The 18,152-nt window shown below is 38.2% G+C and overlaps 1 protein-coding gene across 3 annotated transcripts in view; it reads left to right on the top strand.

Moving 5' to 3' along the window:
• The window catches only part of CTNND2 (catenin delta 2), a 641,697-nt gene that overhangs the window by 42,986 nt on the left and 580,559 nt on the right, over window positions 1–18,152 (top strand). The window lies entirely within an intron of this gene.

Raw genomic sequence — 18,152 nt, 5'->3', positions numbered from 1 at the left:
AGCAACCTGATCTGAATTCAGAGCTGACTCTGCTTTCTGTAGATTAGATGACCACTTAATTCCTTTCCGATTTGACTTATAATTTGATTCTATGAACCAAGGAAGATCACCAAGGAAGATCGGGGGAAGAAAAATATTTGCTGTCAAAGATTGTGGTTTATAGAAGATAGGCCTGCTTCCTTGTATCTGATAAAGAAGATTTCAAATATTTTTCAAGAGGCCACATTTCAGGTTTTTGAGAGACTCATCCCTCTGACTCCCCAGTATTATGCAGTGTTCCAAAAGTATAGCACTGATCAGGAAGGTACAAAACATGGAAGTAATTATCAGGGTAGGGCACAACTTTCCTGAGAGGAGCGGTCTAAGTTTGGGATCTACAGGCTAGAGAATGGATAACTGAACAAGTGTAAGGTAAATCACAGGAAAAATGCAGGATATGAACTTGGAACTCTTGTCTCTCTTCCACTAGCAGACAAATGTGGTGATCAAATGCAGTAAACAAGAAACAAGTTGAAAACACAAGTCAGTGGTTCTCCCCTAATAAAGGCAATTGGGTGGGACTGCTTGCTGCAGCAATTAATAAAAAAATAAGTCAATAAATAAATAACCTTCAATATGTTTAAAAAGGAAGAAATAATGGAAGATAAAAAAATCAGTTACAGGTGGTCTACCATAGACTTGACTGGAGTATGTGATAGAAAAAACCCTAGTTTTGACTAACACTGGAGACAGGAGAGGACTGCTGTACTCTCATTAAAGGGGTAGTCTATTACCTATGTGTGAAGTTTATCAGCTTGGAATTTCCCATATTTGCAAACCTTAAAATGACATGATGTCACAGTCTGGCAACTGATCCATGATTTATTGATTAATACCAATGATCTGGAATGGTTATAAAGGCATGAAATCAAAAGGATGTTTTTTACTGGAAGAAGACACAGAGACAATTTCCTCCTTGCTGCTGGTTTTGTTGACATTCAAGAGTCGTTCAGCATTCAGTCTGAGGAAAAGTGTTTTATCACTGGATCTTTTCCACAGAGTTTTCATCCTCTTGTAAGCTGATTTTCCGCAGGTTAAGGAAAAAAAAAAAAAATCCTTTGAAGATGTCAATACGCATATCATATATGCAGAGGTATTTAAAGCAGTAACTTTATGATACTTTGATGTAATAAGGTCAGAACGAAACTATTTCAGAGAACAAAAAAATATACTTGGACTACTTTATCCTTTGGGCAACACATCAAGCAGGAGTGGAATGTGTGCATACACATACAAAGTATCCAATGTTTAATCACATTCAATAATACTCAAAATCCAGACTTCACTGGACAATCTGCATAGGCAACTGAGGTCCAAGTGCCATGAAAATGAGCTTTTTAAATTATCAAACTTTTGACCACTGTAGTTGGTGGCAGGATGTCATAGTCTATAGAAAATACCCAGTACAGAGTCAAGAGTGTGTTATTTAACACAGTGTGCTTTGAGCGCTCCAAATGAGCATAGGGTATTGAGGGTATAGCAACAAATTTATGCACTGTAAATTCTTCTCAATGCGTGTGGGATTTATAATCATCACAACGTGGTTCAAGAACTGCAGATGGAGAATTGCTGTAACAGCTTCTTCATATTTGAATACATTTATGTTAATAGCAAATACGTGATGACTGCTTCAGATGTAGGAATAGAACTCCAGAAATACCAATGAACTTCCAGAGCTTTATGAACTCTTTTCCGCTTCAGATTTGAGGTATATTGAATCTGTTTTGTGGGTACAGCGTCCAGCCTTAGAGAAGTGTATGGGTGGGATGCAGAGGACAGTGAAAAGGGAAGTACACCCCTGACTACTTCTGCCAGGAAGATGTTATATAAAACAGAAACTTGAGACAGGGATTATATTCCATATGAAGTTTTCCAAGTGAGGATAGGCTGTCTTGGCACAGTCTTGGTTGGTGTTTGACACACTGTTCTCATCTTCCCTTCAGTGCAGAAACAAATGTTAGTAGTCACCACAGTGTGCCTGTAGTTGGAAGACGGTTGTTTCCCACATGCTGCATCCTTTGCACTGAGCTGCCATCTGGAGAAGCCAGAAAACATACCTGTATCTGCAAGTTTTAAACTGTCCTCAAACCTATTGTTAGTACAGTCTTTACATAGCATGGCAAAAAGCAATGTTAAATTGTATTTTAAGCAAAAGAGACAACACTTGGAAGAAACAAGCACCTGTGTGCATGTACTGTAAAAGTAAAAATGTGATGCTGTTAAGCAAATACACTCTTTTGTTCGACTGGTTTTGGTCTTACATATTTAATCATCCACTTAAAAACCCAGAGATCTAGCCAGCAACAAAAGATTATTTCTATTACTTGATCATGGAAGTTCATATCTAAAAAAGGTTTTATTTTTATCTATAATTAAGAGCACCTAAATGCAGTAATTCAATTTTGTTTAATTTATGCTATTTGAAAACACTTGCAGTGAAACAAAATATTCAGTGTGCACTGTACCATCTTTTACTTAAAACAATTTAAAAAGTTGCATAAAAAGGTTATTTCTTAAAGCTGTAAGCTCAGACAGTTGTAATCAGCTGTGAATAATCAAGTGACAAACACTCTATCATTTCTAATTTTGGCACCCTTTAGGCAGCTGTTAAAAGAATGTCTTAAAGAAAGCATTAAAGATTTTCGATTAGTTTTATCTGTCTCTATATTGGTGGTCCCTAACCGCCACATGTAATGAAAAATGTTTCAACTCAGATGTCCTGTTTTATTCGCTGCCATCAATTGGAATTGCTTTTATTAAAAAGACCAGACAAACAGAAAACGCCCTGCAAACACAAACCACACACACACAAACCCAAATAGCAAAAACGAGAATTCAATAAGTAGCCTAAATAATGTAATAGGATTTTGTGGGAATACTCTGAAACGATTTAGAGAAAGAAAATTAAGTAATCTGAATAATGTCATGTTCCACATAGGCAGTCCCTTAATGCTGAATAATCACATGCTTGTTTTGAAACATTTCTGGGGATAATGAAATAGTCTCAGAACGGAGTTGATGAGATGATGGTGACAGACAGGTAATGTCAGATGTGCTTAGTGACTGCTTTTTCTGAACTAGTTCATATTTTGAACATGTGCTAAATGGCAAAATAGCTACCAAACTCCCGAGTGTTGCTGGTATGTTAACTGGTTGATTTAGACAACAGGAGACATTTGGATGTATCTATCTGCCACAAAAATATCTTTATTATAACTTATTAGTGCGTATCAAAAATGACATCGCTGTGTGCAGGAAGCTGAATTCTAACTGAAGCAAACGTAGTTTGTTGTCGGGGCCTATTAATTTACAATAAAGGAGTCCTAAATAACGCAAGTGGTGCTCTAGAATGGAGGGGAAGGCACAGTGAAGCAATTGCTTAATGATGATGTTAATAAGTCAGTGCAATAATTCTGTATTTACTGATTGTCATTAACACGACCAGTTTCAATAACATAGATAAAGTCATTGTTGTGCTGGAAGAAAACTGTCATTGTGGATGCCCATGGCAGTTGTTTCAAGTTATTTAACACCCATTTCTGTAAAAGGGTCAATGAGAGAAGATTAAATATGTTCTGGTTTGCATTTAGAAATTAGTTGCTAGAGGACTCTGAGAAATTCTATTTGTGTTCCAAGCTACTTTACTAATTTGCAAAATGATTATAGTACTTGCAGCTGTCTGGCCATGTCTATTTTACAGGAGTCTGTGATTGTAATTGTGAGAACTGAGAACTGGCTCTCTGAAACCATTCAGGTAAAAGCAAAGCAGACATGGCTTGAAGTCCTTTGGTGGCGTGGGTTGCATTTCTGTGTCACAGTGAATATATCAGTCACGAGGAGAGGAGGACCATGTGTGGTTTTCATATGCCTCTGTCAGAGCCTCTGTCAGAACTTCTGTCACCTGCTGGGTGTGTTTAAAGGTGTTTTAGAATAGGAACCCTAAAAGGTTTGCAATTGAAGATGGTGGAGGTAGAACATCCTTCCTAGATCAGATTCTTCCACTTTTGTAATTTCAAAAGCTGTTTACGATATGTACAGCCATCAGCTGATGAAAATTGATTAAAAATACATTCACTGTTTAACACGGTCATAGTTTATTTGGTAATTTTATGAATCTTCGAATCCATTCGGAAGATGCTGTTGTATCAGGGTTTCAGCTTGTTTTTCAGCTTCCTCCTTGATGCCAAATATGACTGTGAAAAGAGTGACTTACTGCAGAAATATGGTTAAAGGAGCACTTCAAGATTTCAATGCAAGATCTTCAACATGTAACAGGAGAACTGGAAATTAATGTTTTGTTTTGTAACTCCTTCTTCAATCTTGACAGCAGCTTTTTTGTTCTAGTGGTAAGATACATTCTGATGGCATCAACATAGTACTTTAGCTATATCACACAAGACTTTTTTTCTCATCAAGGAATAGTATATATGGTTAAATTTCTTAGTTCCATTCACTTACCTGTAGTTTGAGTACAGTAAGTTTCCCTTTTCCCACCTTTGTTTTGCTTTGGGTTTTTTTCTGATGTTTCTTTGCTTCCTACTTTGTTAAACCAAGTTTGAGGAATTTGTTTCATTAACTGAGACATTAAAAAGAAACAGTGGGGTTGCTGACATGAGAAGGACCTGCAGGAACAGACCTTCAAAAAATACAATAGTGAAAAAACTCGGAAATTTATATTCAGAACCTAATTCACTTTCCTCTTTTGCCTTCTTTCCCTCTCTAAAGATTTGATAAAAATCTTCTTGTTTTGTCAGCAATCACTCCTTTAAGTGCTTTTTTTGTCCCTCATCTTAGATAATCATGTCTTGTGTTTGTGTATACGTAGCACATACTGCTTCAGGACTTCGGTCTTAATGAGAAATGTCTTAAGTTGCCAGTTACTGCATAGGTCTGACAAAAACTCTCCTGTTTTTTCGTGGAATTTTTTACTCTGTTTGACAGGTGGCATAGTGAGACAAAGGGCAGGGGAGAAGATTGTATAGTTAGCCAAAGAGCTACACCATTCTGAGCAAACACCTAGTTTTGGGATTGCTTCAGTAATTAGTTTTTTGTTCTGTCTTTTTGAGCTGACTCAGACTTCCCAGTGCTGAAGGAAAGATACACACCTGCAAAACTTGCTTTTCTTTTTAAAAACCATTACAGAGGCATTTATTCAAGTACTACCAGTGTGTAAAATGGTTTTAAAATGTTTTATGCACCTGGGAAAGGGAGCATTTGTCCGTGAAAGAGTGGAAGAACTTAAATTTCATAGTTGCAATGGGAATAGATAATTAATATTTCCTCATTGCTACTATAATAGAAATTAAATGGTAGAACAAAGCATTTTCTCTGTGAAATGCAACTGTAGAGAAAAAGCCGTGCTGCACAATTGGCAGGTTGAGCACCTATGAGAAGTTTTCTTTTAATTTAGTAACCTATTTAGTGAACAAGGAGATAGTGCAAATAAGGACACAGATGAGAAAAAAAAAAAAAAATCCCAAACTATTAATTATCAAATATTTTTGTCAAATAAAACTGAGTCTCTTGAATGTTTTGCTTTTTCCTCAGCTGAAAGTAGATCACATTTTTTAGAAAATGCAAATATGTATGACTTCTCTGTCTTTCTAAGTGGTAGAAAAATTCACTAAGAACATCCCATTCTTCTGTGTTCCTTGGTTCTGGAAAATATTCCTTTTCAGAAGAGACTGCTTGTGCTTTTTTAATGAAATGGACGCTTGGAGTGGTGCTTGGAGTATTTCTTCCAACTGGCAATGTGTGCTGGAGGTGGGGGTAGGAACTGCCACAAGCCATTGGAGAGAAGTGGAAAGCTGAAAGAGTAACCATTTGGATTGAGAATAAATTTGTTAGTTTTATGCACGGAGGCATATCAAAGCTAAGAAACACTAGGCTGATCTGACATGAAGAGTAAACAGATTGTACTTCTCTAGTTATATCTATTCTGAAAACAGATACGCAATGCTGAAATTGCTCAGCTTTGTGTGAAGACTGCAGAATCTGAATGTGAGCTCCACAGTTTTAGATAAGTGTATTTCCTCTCTCTGTAGGAAAATTGAAGGGTTGTCTTCTATATTAACAAAAAAAATTAGAATACCATTCCATAGAATTGTTCTAGATGGCAGGGTCTTGTGATGATCATCTGGCCCAACTACCTGATCACTCTATGGCTGACCAAAGTTCAGTGACTGGACACTGGAACAGGTTTCCTAGACAGGTGATCAATGTCCTATGTCTGCCAGTGCCTAGAAAAGAGAAAATTTGGCATTTGATTATGCCCTTCATAATGGGATTCACTTCTTGGTCAGGCAATTGGACTAGATGATCACTGTAGATCCCTGCAAATTGCACTATATCCTCCCTTCCTTGTCTTCTTCACTCCCCTCTCCTCTCTTTAACTCTCTTTTTACTGGAGAAGGTGCTGAGTTCATTACTTAATGTACTTTATTCTCCAGCTTTTTCTGCTGCCTCTTTCTGTTCTGGGGATTGTCTTGATTATTTGGACTTGATTGTAGGGGTGTTTGTGGTCTTTGTGTTTTAATGCTTCAGGATTTTATTTACCACCCTTTGATAAGCTTGTACTTATAATATTTTGTGGACATATTATCTTGGAAAGGTGACATTTTATGTAGCATACTTTCAGACATTGGCATGTGTGTGCATGAACAGGTTTAGTAAGCAGAAGGAAATTTAACTTAATTCAGTGGTATTGTTTGGTAATGATATATAGATTCTGTATAAATAACATTTTTATATATTAGGCAGTCAAAAGGAAAAGGAAATTATTAGTTCATACAGAGAAGAGTTCATTTGAATTCAATCCATTCAATTCCATATGAATTTGATCTGTGATATAAAGCTCAAAAATGTTAATTATTTCTGCAGGTGGGAGATTTGGTAGTGATTAAAAATAATTCTGTGTCAGGCTGATAGACTAATGTTACTGATCTCTTATGATACATGAAGAATGGTGTTCCTATGCTAACACATTTTACTCTATCTCTCAGATTTGTAATTCTGAAAAGGAAGCTCTAAATAATGCAGAAAGTTCCCAATATTGATGTGAAGGTGATTCCTGAAAGTTAATATTCTATGCGCCGTTAGTATCCTGTGTTCATTTCAGTATTCATTCACTCACTTATTCATTCATTCAGAATTACAAGAACTCACGTTATGGAGTTAGTATGTTTATCCAGAGCAGGCAAGCGCATACATTTTCCACGCAGTGAAGCATGAAAAAGGCATCTCTACTGTTAACATGCACTGCACCCCTGTGTTACGTTTGACTGCATTAATGCTGTGTGCTCCCATCCCTTTTTCCCCGGTAAAGTTTTGTTGGACAGCACCTTGGGATCAGTGCTTGTGCTAGCTGTGGATGGAAGAACGCATGGTGGTGGAGGAAGTGTGTGTTTTTTGTTTTAGTTGGTTGGTTTTTCTGGCCAACAGATAGAGGAGAGGCACAGCGAAGACGCTGATGCTACTGTGCCAGTTATTCTGATGCTTTTGAGTGGCTACCTAGAACAGAGGCTAGACAGAGTTAAGAGAATGATGTGGGTATCTGTTAAAGGTCTTCAGTAGATACACCTTAGGTGGTCAAAAGCCTCGCAGAGGCTACACCCAAGATGGACAACGGTCACAAGTTTTTCAGACGGATGTAAGTCTGGTTTATTACCATATTAGGTATTGATTCTCCAATTACAGCATTCAGGTAATGAAGTCATATACCCCCAGTTTGCCCTCCCAATTCACTTTTGTTTATACTTTTCCAGATCTGAGGCTGTGGTGTGTCCTTGGATCACAGGCCCAGAGGGTTTTGTCTAACCAAAATGGGAAGACAGTTACTTTATATGGAGTTCAGAGCTGTGCACTAATGCAGTAGAGGATTTGAAAAATATAAAAGCTAAAATCTTAAGGCATCCATTCTACCACTATGAAGGGAGGGCAGGGAGGAGTCGCACTGTTGTGAAAGAACAGGGATTTGTGTTCTTCATAAATTCAGAAAACAGAAGCTAAGCAATCGTGCTTAGAAGTGTACAGTGTTGCACTACACCTGGTGTATTTTTGTAGGTCAAAGAAGCACACGTTACCCACAAAAATAAGAATTTATTGTTAGTCTAATTGAAATTGTAGAAGTCTAATCAAGAAGTGTCATTTTAATTGGGCTAATAATGCCAAGCTATCTTGGACTCAAAAAACCTCATTATGTTTAAAGTGGTTCACAAATGTCCTTCATCTGACTCCTTTTGTGTCATGCTCGTGTAACATCACGTGGGTTCTGAAGTGAGTGGCATTGAGGACAGGGGGCAGGGCAGCAACTGATGTCCTTGGCCCTTCTCTGGGAGTGGTGAGATACTGTCAGCATGAGAGGCAAGCTTCCCCCTTGGTCTCAGGTCTGTTTAGGTCTGTCTTTATATATTTGCAGTCTGTTCAGCTGCTCTTTGTTTTCTAAATGACTGGAAGGGTGGCTGCACAAGGACTCACTCAGACCATTATCACAACAAGGTTAAAGCACATCATGGCAGTTGGCATGAAGCAGTAGCAAAGGAATCTCCTGTCAAGCTCTAGAAAATAGGTCATTGTAGAGTCACAGAATCATGGAATGCTTTGGGTTGGAAGATACCTTAAAAATCAGATAGTTCCAACCACCCTGATGTGGGCAGGAACACCTTCCAACGGCCCAGGTTGCTCAGAGCCCCATCCAATCTGGTGCTTCAGCCTGCCTTCACAGGGCAAGCTCTCCAGCCCTCTGATCCTCTTTATGGTCCTCATATGAACTTGCGTCAGCAATTCCACATCCGTCTTATGCTGGGCCCCCAGAGCTGGATGCAGCACTGCAGGTGGAGTGTCACCAGAGCAGAGGGGCAGTATCCCCTCCCTCACCCTGCTGGCCACTCTGCTTTGGATGGAGCCTACGATGCAGCCTTCTGGCCTCCAAGTGCACACTGCTGACTCATGTCAAGCTTCTTGTCCACCAGGACCTCTGAGACTTTCTCCTCAGGACTGCTCTCAATATCTAGAGTTGCTGTCCGGCTCTAGGAAATAATTTTCCCATCCTTTACTGACCCTTATCAATATTTGCAGTTACAGCTAAAGCAGACCTATAACCATTTAAAGCATTCTCTGGTTAAGCCCCAAGGCCTGCAGTGTGAAGCTGCTGGTGGGCTCAAGTGTCCATTGCTGGTGCTGCAGGTGTAGGGAAGAAGAGCACCATGGGCTGGGACATTAACATCATGTGAGCCGAAGAGAGGAGGTGCCCAAGGAGAGGATTCCAAGGATGGGTGCAAACAAAATACAACCTCACATCAGCTATGGACAGTCCAAGAGAAGATGTTGCTCAGTACTCTACGTGTGGGTCTGTGGAGACCTTTCTTTACCCTGTCAGATAGTGGCAGTTCAAAAAGTCGCTTTTTTGCCTTAAGCTTGTGAACTGACAAAGCCAACTTGGGTGCACACAAAAAAATCAGCTTTTAAGCACGTGTTTCCATTTTTGGCATTTTAAACTCTTGATTGCTCTTTAAGCATATAACTTTAAAATGTCATTGATTTTCATTAGAAGGCTTTGTAATCTGTTTCAGAACTGCTGTCTAAAAAAAAAAAAAAAAAAAAAATCTATGTTGTTAGGGAGTTACACCGATTTTCTATGTTGGCCTCCTTCCACTTTTATAAATTGAGACTTAATCAGGGCTACTGAACTGAAATTGATTTTATAGAAACTAACAACCCATTAATAAGATCTTTTTCTTTAAATAAGTCTTTAATTGCAGCTCTGTACAAATGTGATAGAGGAAAAATGTTAGTTAGTGCCATGACTTAATATTGACTAATATTTGTTCTTTGAGAAATATATTTTCCCTTTTCTGTTTTTTAGAGAGTATGACCAAATCTGGGTCTAAGCTTTATTTCCCTAACCAAATGCATTTGAGGCATTAACAGATTTTTTTTTTTTTTTAAATGTCTGTCAACTTAATCTTGTGTAGCAATCTTGATTCAGCAGTTTAGAGCTCTAAATTGTTACAACAGTCTACTTTAATGAATCTCCAAACCTTGGAAAACTCTGTTAAATCTTTCTGTTCCCTCCCCGCCTCAGATCCACTATTGGGGGGAAAAAAGTCTACTGAGCTGAAGTATGAAAATGAGACGATGTCTTTAATGAAATATGTCTTAAATAAAGGTTAATGTGAGTAGACCATATTGACCACCTCCTCCCTGGTCTTCTTTCTTTCAGTCTCCCTATCTCATTGAATTATCTGATACCATTTTTTGCCTGATAATTTTAAAATAAACTGTCTTTAAAGTCCTGCACGTGTCTCTGTATCAGCTGCATTGTGTTAATTTTCAGATTTTGTTTGAAAAGGGCCCAGTTGAAAACATTTGCCCTCTCCCTTTCAACAGACCTATAAAAATGAGAGATTGAGAGGTGTCATAGCATGTTGTTGCAGAGCAGCCCGATACAGTGGTATACCTCTGGCTGATTAGTGTAAGCACTACTCAGTGTGTGTAATCTCTAATCCTTGCATAATGAGCTGCTTGGGTTGCTATTGCTCTTGTTCTCTGTCTTCCCTGCAAAACTATCCTGTTTCTTAATTTCAGGATTTTCAAAGAAATGACCTTGTTGTCTCATTGGAACAGGAGTTATGTCTCTCAGATGTAGGCCCAGGGACCTTCTGGGAGGTGGTTCTTACAACTAGTTATCAGACTGTACTACTGGTCCAGGTGTGAGACATCTAAAGTGGTGTACCATTTTTAACCCATTTCAGCTGCCTTTACAAATGCTTTTGAAAGATAAGCTCAGTTCTGTCTTGGGAATACAGTTGATGTGATGTTTCTCAAGGAAATTAATCACTTTATCAATAACAAGCTGTTTTTTCTATTGATATGTCACTTGGTCAGCACTGCAGTGACATGGCTTTCAGTGGTAGCTTTTTGTCTGTGAGGTCAGATACGTCTCAGGACATCTCAGTCAGTGTGTGTTGACACTTACAGGGAGAAATTAGAGGAAATCACTTAAGCCTGTGTCGATAATAACTAGACTTCCAGCCAACAGCATGGTCTCGCAAGTCTTGTGGATCTGAACAAGTGCTGCTCCAGGCATGTATTGCAGCAGCTATGGAGTTGTTAGTCATGAGCGAGCAGTGCAAACTCTTCTCCACCTTGGAAAGCTCTAAATGTTGTTGAAGGTTAAATACAGAAATCCCTGCATGGAGTTTGTATTGCTTCAGATGTTCATTTCAAATAGGCAGCACGTTTCTGGGTATCTTTCCCCACACAACTGTACAATAATCAAAGTGTAAAAAAAGCTCAAAGGTGTTACTGCAGACATTTAATACATGTGTCCTATCGGTATCCGCCCCATTTTCTGACCAGGAAAACAGCTGGACTTTTTCCTGCAGAAGGCACTTAAGCATTATTAAGATGCTGAACCTCATTAACTCCCATCCCAGATTGCTTTAACATTCTGACTTGGAAGTAGTGCTCTTTGAAAAGAGAGTCTAGGATCTTTATTTAATTGACTCATCATTTAACCACAAATTAGCCAGTAAATTTGTAAGTGAGTAACTTCCAAGTTTATGCTTCAAATTAGATCTACCTAAGGAGTATTTGCATTACTTTATGCAGGTGGAATAATTACCTTAGCTTACTAGCACTCAACAGATTTTCATCTTAAATCCAGTTTAAATTCTATTTGTTTAAACAAACAGAATAAGCAGATATTCTTTAAATATCAAAATGTCAAGGTCTTAATTGAAGTTCGCAAAATTCTTTATATCTACTTACCACCCCGAAGGTATGCAAAAATGGCCTTATGTGGTATGCAGACAGAATCAAGTCCATTTCCCCCTTCTTTCTCAAGAGCCTTGAAAAACTGACATTACCCTAACTTTTGCAAGGGAATCTGTATCCTCCCAATCAATTTGCTCTAAAACCATACCTTTGCAAAGTATCAAATTTAAAAAAAAAAAAACAACAAAGAGAGTTATTTTTCTATGTCTTTAGGATTTTTGGTGATGTGTGTGAGTGTAGGTGTGGAACGTTTATTTGCAACCAGTCAGTCAAGGGAAAGAAAAATTAAGAGACATTAATAGAAGGCTGGAAATGATAACTATTCATCACAAGTTGAAACTGATTAAGATAATGGAAAATACTGGGATTGGGCAGAGTGATTGAGGCTTAAATGCTTCAATTAAAAGAAAAAAAAACCCCAAACCCAAACATCTGGAACTTCAGAATGAAGTGTTAATTGTGAGGGTTAATGAACATCTCTAAATAAGTTGGAAAATCATTTCCCACCCAGAACCTCACACTTGTTACCAGAAGGATTCTTTTAAATGCCTTCGGAGTATGGTATTAAGAAATTCTGAGTCCTTGCCTACTTCGCATATGCCTTTATTATGCATAAACCTTATTCTTGACAGGTGAGTCTTAATGTGAATAAATTTTTTTAGCTTGTTTTAGTATAGTATCACACTTCCCAGAATTCCAAAATCATAACCGAATATAAGCACTATCATGTTTTGATAAAAAATTGTTTATTACTAAATTATTGGTGCTACGTGTTCAGTTTACTTTTCAGTCTACTTTTCAGTCTTCTTCCTTTCCCTCTTACTCTGCAATTCCCCGCCACATGGCAACCAAGAGGCTGGAACATGTTAACACCGTCAAGCGAAACATTTCTGCTAAGTGACAACAGACTGTTTTTGTTGTTTCCAAAACTAATTTAACTTAGACACAAGTAGCAACAAAAAACCCCCAACCAATCACCCCCCCCCAAAAACCCACCTGCAAAAAAAAACCCTCCCCAAAACAACTGAGTTTCAAAAGTCAGTGTCCTTATCCTGCGATGAAGAAAAGAGAAAATTTCTAAATGGCTTGGGGTTTAATAATTACCACCAATATAACAATTTTTGAGCTAAAAAGTCTCCTAAGGATATGTCTAAGCTGAAGAAGCTTTGTGATGTGACTCTAGCAGTGGAACTCTAGCTGGCAAGTCTACTGGAGGCTGAAGTTTTATTTCATATTCCTTTGTGGAATAAGGTAAGGAATGCTGTCAAACCCACAACTCGGCCTGTGTAACTGCAGCTACAGTGGCAGCGGTGTGTTGTCTCAGTTCTGTCAGCTAGTGGAAATAACCTGCGTTGGCAAGAGATGTCAGTGTGAAAAAGGCTCTTATTTGACTTAGGAGCTGTCCACATATGTCATGGCAGTGAAAAAGGAATTCCTTTGGGGTAAAGGACTTACTGAGTATGGTTTGCTACAATGGCATGTATCTGTCAGATGAGGATAGTGTGGTAGCTGGTGGCAGAACATTGACCTTTTCATGCATGCCTTCGTGGAGACTTGGGCTATTTGAGTTTCATTTACCCAAAAAGAATAAATGAAAAATTATTTACCTCAAAATGGTTATATTTTCCTCTGTTATAGTTTGGCTACTGGACTCTATTCCATGGGTAGCAGCATTGATGTCAAATTTCACATTTTGGTGCCATCAGTACTGACATGGGGACAACCTCTAAAAGTTATGTAAGACAGTGCATATAAAATGAGGAAAAAGGATTCTCTTCTGCTACCACCCAAAGGAGAGCTCCAGGTTATTTGTCACAAGTTTATCAAAGAGATCAAAAAAGCTTATGAGTGTGGAATTTAATGATGACATTTTTTCGAAGTGTTGATAATCTGAAATTATAAATTACTTGGCACTGATACTGCCTTTAAATAGGAAATGTTATGTAACACTTGTCAGAAGAGGTATTTAATCCTAAATTAGCTTTTTAAGGAGCTATTGAATTGCTGAATACTCATGGCATGGAAAACTACAAATCCTTCTATAACAGGAAAAGATGCAAGAGAAATAAAACAGGGTGGGAACTTGAAAGTGAAAGGTGAAGGTCAAGCCTGACAGTTTGAACTATGCATAGCAGAATTAAGAATCAGTTGTCTGAGAAACTGCCTGTGCATGGTGTGAAATCCTGTTCACTCAAAACTTATCCTGTAGTTACTTTTGCAGCTCAGTGGGAGGAGAGGAAGACTGGGTCTCGCTTATCCTGAACATGAGTGCCTCCAAGGCTGAGAACTCCAGAGGGGTGATGAAGAACAATGGGGAAAGTACTGCGTGATTTTGTTGCTCATATGTATCACGGACCTCTTCAATTGAGCCTTCTTGGCTCAATTTAGAGTGGCCTTGCAGCTCCTGCTGCTTGTGTCACTGTGACAGTTCCTTCATAGTTGTGCAGTTGCAGAGGTGCTTGAGTATGGCATGTTTATCTCTTCTCTTGGCAGGCAGTTAGGATGGATACCGTTTTAGGGTGCTTTTTCTTTGATCCCTGTCAGTATACTTTGTCCTTATATATGAATAGATTAATATGACTAGATATGTAACTAAAAGCAAAAAAATCTTCCTGAATGCTGTGTACAAGTCTGTACAATTTTCGTTATGTTGTACAGTAGAAGGGAGAAAACAGTAGATAAAAAATGTTTATCTTGTCATCATCTTTTGTATAACCATGATCAGATTTTTCTTGCCCTTTTCACTGGATTTCATTTTTCCAAAGTTTTCTAGTAATATGTCATGATGAATTACACTTTGCTGCAAAATGTAGTGCTATGTTTTTGTGCAGTAGCCTTAACATAAATAGCACAGTCCCACTGGAACTAGTTCAGGTTTTTTGTGAAAAGCAGGGGTCAGTCTTAGACCAGTCACCTGGCTGCTGGAGTCAAGCCTGTAAACAACACTGCTGACAGTGTTTGATGCTCCTCATCCCCTGCCCCTCTAAACTGTTAATTAGCTTCAGGCTTTAAGTAGCTCTTTAATCTGAAAAGTGAGTATCTTTTAAAAAATACTGTACTTTGTTAGCTTTCCACTGCAGAGGCATGATAGATGTGGCTTCCCATCTGGTTAGTCGTGCTGGTCTTACTTGATATCAAGCTGTGCCACAAAATTGTGATCTACACACACTTCCAAACAAGGATTACTGGAAGTCTGAAACAATACAGCTCCAGAAGCAATTTTTGAATGTTTACCTTCAGGATTCTGTTTCCTAGAGGGTAAGTATAATGCAGTGATTTTCTTGCAGTATCTCATCCTGTAACATTGTATTTTTCACCCTTCTTGAATGCTCCCGTTTCTGGGATATCTGACATGATCAGTGCTGACAGCCAAACTGACAACATCAGTTTAAGGAGATGGGTGTGGCCATAAATGAAAATAGCACAACAGTGATGGTGGGGAATGAAATTTGCTGGAAATGTTGAAATGTGGATGTCTGTCTTTTTGCAGGTCAGAAGGAATGTAGGAGAAGGGGAAATTCAGCTGTGTAAAGCTGTAATTTGCCTGATGCTGTGGAAGACAGACTGAGCCGTGTTGAGCACTGTATTGAAACACCACTGTTTTGGAATGTTTGATTGTCAGTATATCTACTGTGGTGTGTTACAGACTCCTGGCAGATAAAGTCTGTACGTTTTTACCTGACGACACAAGGTTGTGCCAGGCTTGTGTGTTTTAGACAGGCGTAAGAATTTGTCTACTCTTATCACCTTATAATATCTGAGCTCTCTCAGGGGAGATTCAGATCTGACATTAGGAAAAGGCTCTAATGAGGGTGGTCAGTCCCTGGAGCAGGCTTCCCAGGGAAGAAGTCAGATCACCAAGCCTGACAGAGTTCAGTGAGATTCTTGATTCCGTGATCCTTATGGAATCCTTCCAACTTGAGATACTCTGTGATTTTCGTCAGCCAAAAAAAAAAGTATTGCCAACACGAATGAACATTTAGACATTAGGCTATACTACTGAGTTTCTAGTCCTGTACATTTAAACATGTTCAAGTTATGTTGGGTGGACATCAGCTTAGAAAGTCTAGTTAGTTATCTTGGCTTGTACAGCATTGCTACTCACCAATTTATTAAAGTGAAAAACACAGACTATACAATTTCTACAAACAAGTCATGACATCTGTGAAGCTGTGAGGATTAACATTTATCAATTTCATTGTGACTCTTAGTTCACTAAAAGTAATGAATATGAAACTTTTGAAATTCTTCACTTTAAAGTTAAAAAAATCTGGAGCCAAAGTTGTTTCAGGTTATTCAAAATGTTCAGATTTGTCTAAGTACCATATGTTCCTTTCAAATTCCCCGTATATTGGAGGGGATGACTGAGAGGTTCCAGGAAACTTCTTCAGTTTTCCTCTGTGTATTCAAGTATCCTATTGTCTCTTAGCCCAACACTTAGTAGATAAAAGCATTTACAAATTAGAGCTTTTGTATATAAAATAGGTAGCTCTTGTTTCTCCAATAGGCTGGATATAAAGTCCCCTGTTGATTGCAAACATCTAAAAGGGTTGGACAATGTGTTAGTGCTGCATAACTAATAAAAAAATTAATGGCTTTTTCAGAAACCTGGTGGCTATATCTTGACTACTAAGACAATGTTTGGCTTCAAATTAATTTATTGTCCATTTAAAACTTACTAAAGCTAGTCCTATAAAAAGAAACAAAAACAGCCTTACAAGACCAATATCATATCTGTACAAAAGTGTTTGAAAGGCTTGAAAAAAGAAGGCTAAAGTCCATCTTGTTTATCTCAAATGGTGAGAAAACCAATTGCACTGTACCTTACTCTGCCAACAAAAGTAGTTTGACTAAATTGAAGAGGGTCATAAAATGTGAGGAATGTGACAGATTGATGAGTAGGTTGAAAATGTTTATCCTGTAGAGTATGGAGGCTTAGGGATGAAGACCATCATCAATCTGTAAAGCAAATGAGATAACTTGGGAAAAATGTGAGTTGAATGTGGCATAATTTAGTCATAAGAAGTAATTTATGAAGGGTTCTCATTTTTTTTCCATGAGATCATTATGTTGGTGTTGGGTTGAATAAATGACTTTCATATCATGTTGTCAAAGACAGTTGTTGTAACCATTCACCACAAAAATGTGGCTCCTCTGTCCTCATTGTTTCTTATCGCTGCCTGAATATTATTTCAGGATACAAAGAGTGATATTTTCTGTGGAAATTTATCTGTTCACAGTTTTCTCTGGTAGAGTCAGAAACAGAAGATAAGAACTAGGGGCAAGATGGAGATGGAGGGAGAAGGGAGGGCAACAATAAACAGGTGAGATAAATTTTGCATCACCAGATATGATAACCCTTAATGATTTTTTTAATGGTTGTTATTTTCTGCAGTCTTATTCATGGGGATACTTTTTTTGAGTTTTGGAATTAGTCTAACCTCCTTACTGTTAAGGTCAGTAATCTTATACTAGCCCAGATCACAATTTTTAGCAGTCCTGAGAGCCTGTGGAATGCACCCTTCCTTTTGTCTTTGGGAAAAAGAAATATGAACAAATTCCTGAGCTTTGCCGGTTCATCTAGTGACTAGGAATGTCACATTAGTAAGTTAGTTTTTATGGGAGACAGGGCGAAATTATTTGTAGCTACTTGAACATTTATCTAAATTGGTTCTATCAACTAAATGCAAGAAGCTAATTCTAATTGACTGCATTTAATGCAGTGTCACCTGAAAGTGTCTATATTGCTAAATTTAAACATGAGCAAAATGACTTACATAGCCCAAGAGGAAGTTCAGGGTGGTTTTTTTTTTTTTTTTCTGCTCTGCTTAGCAATTAAAGAGCAAATCTCTCAAGATTAGCCAGGTGCAATATGCTGCTACTCACTTTTCTGTGTAGCATCAGGTATTGGCCAGTGCTGGAGGCAGCATGCTGGATCTGCTAAAATCTGCTGCTATGACAAATCCTGTGAGTTCTTTTGGGAAAGTGAAAAGCTGCTCTGCTTTGAACACTGATGCATTCTCCACAGATTGTGTTTGTGGGTTTAGTGGCATGTCTATTTTTCTGCTTCCTGCTTCATAGTAGTAACATTTCCCCCTCCAATTGAAAAGTTATTCTAGGGGAGGACAAAATGTTTGCCTTGCATGCCAACATGAATGCAGTTGAAACGGTAGAAGTGTTTAGGAGGAAAGCAACAAGGGCAAGTAGAAATAGAGATACAAACCAGTGAGGAATGCTTAGCTAGGGCTACCTGTTACATGGCTGTAGGCACCCTATTTATTAGGTGAAAATGAAATAGGACTTGCTAAACTATAACAGAAGCTGAGATTTTAAGCTCT

The sequence above is a fragment of the Hirundo rustica genome, chromosome 1 (genome assembly GCF_015227805.2).
Source record: "Hirundo rustica isolate bHirRus1 chromosome 1, bHirRus1.pri.v3, whole genome shotgun sequence".
Taxonomy (NCBI): domain Eukaryota; kingdom Metazoa; phylum Chordata; class Aves; order Passeriformes; family Hirundinidae; genus Hirundo; species Hirundo rustica.
Note: the sequence above shows the minus strand (reverse complement) of the source record. Positions and strands in the feature narration are given on the sequence as shown.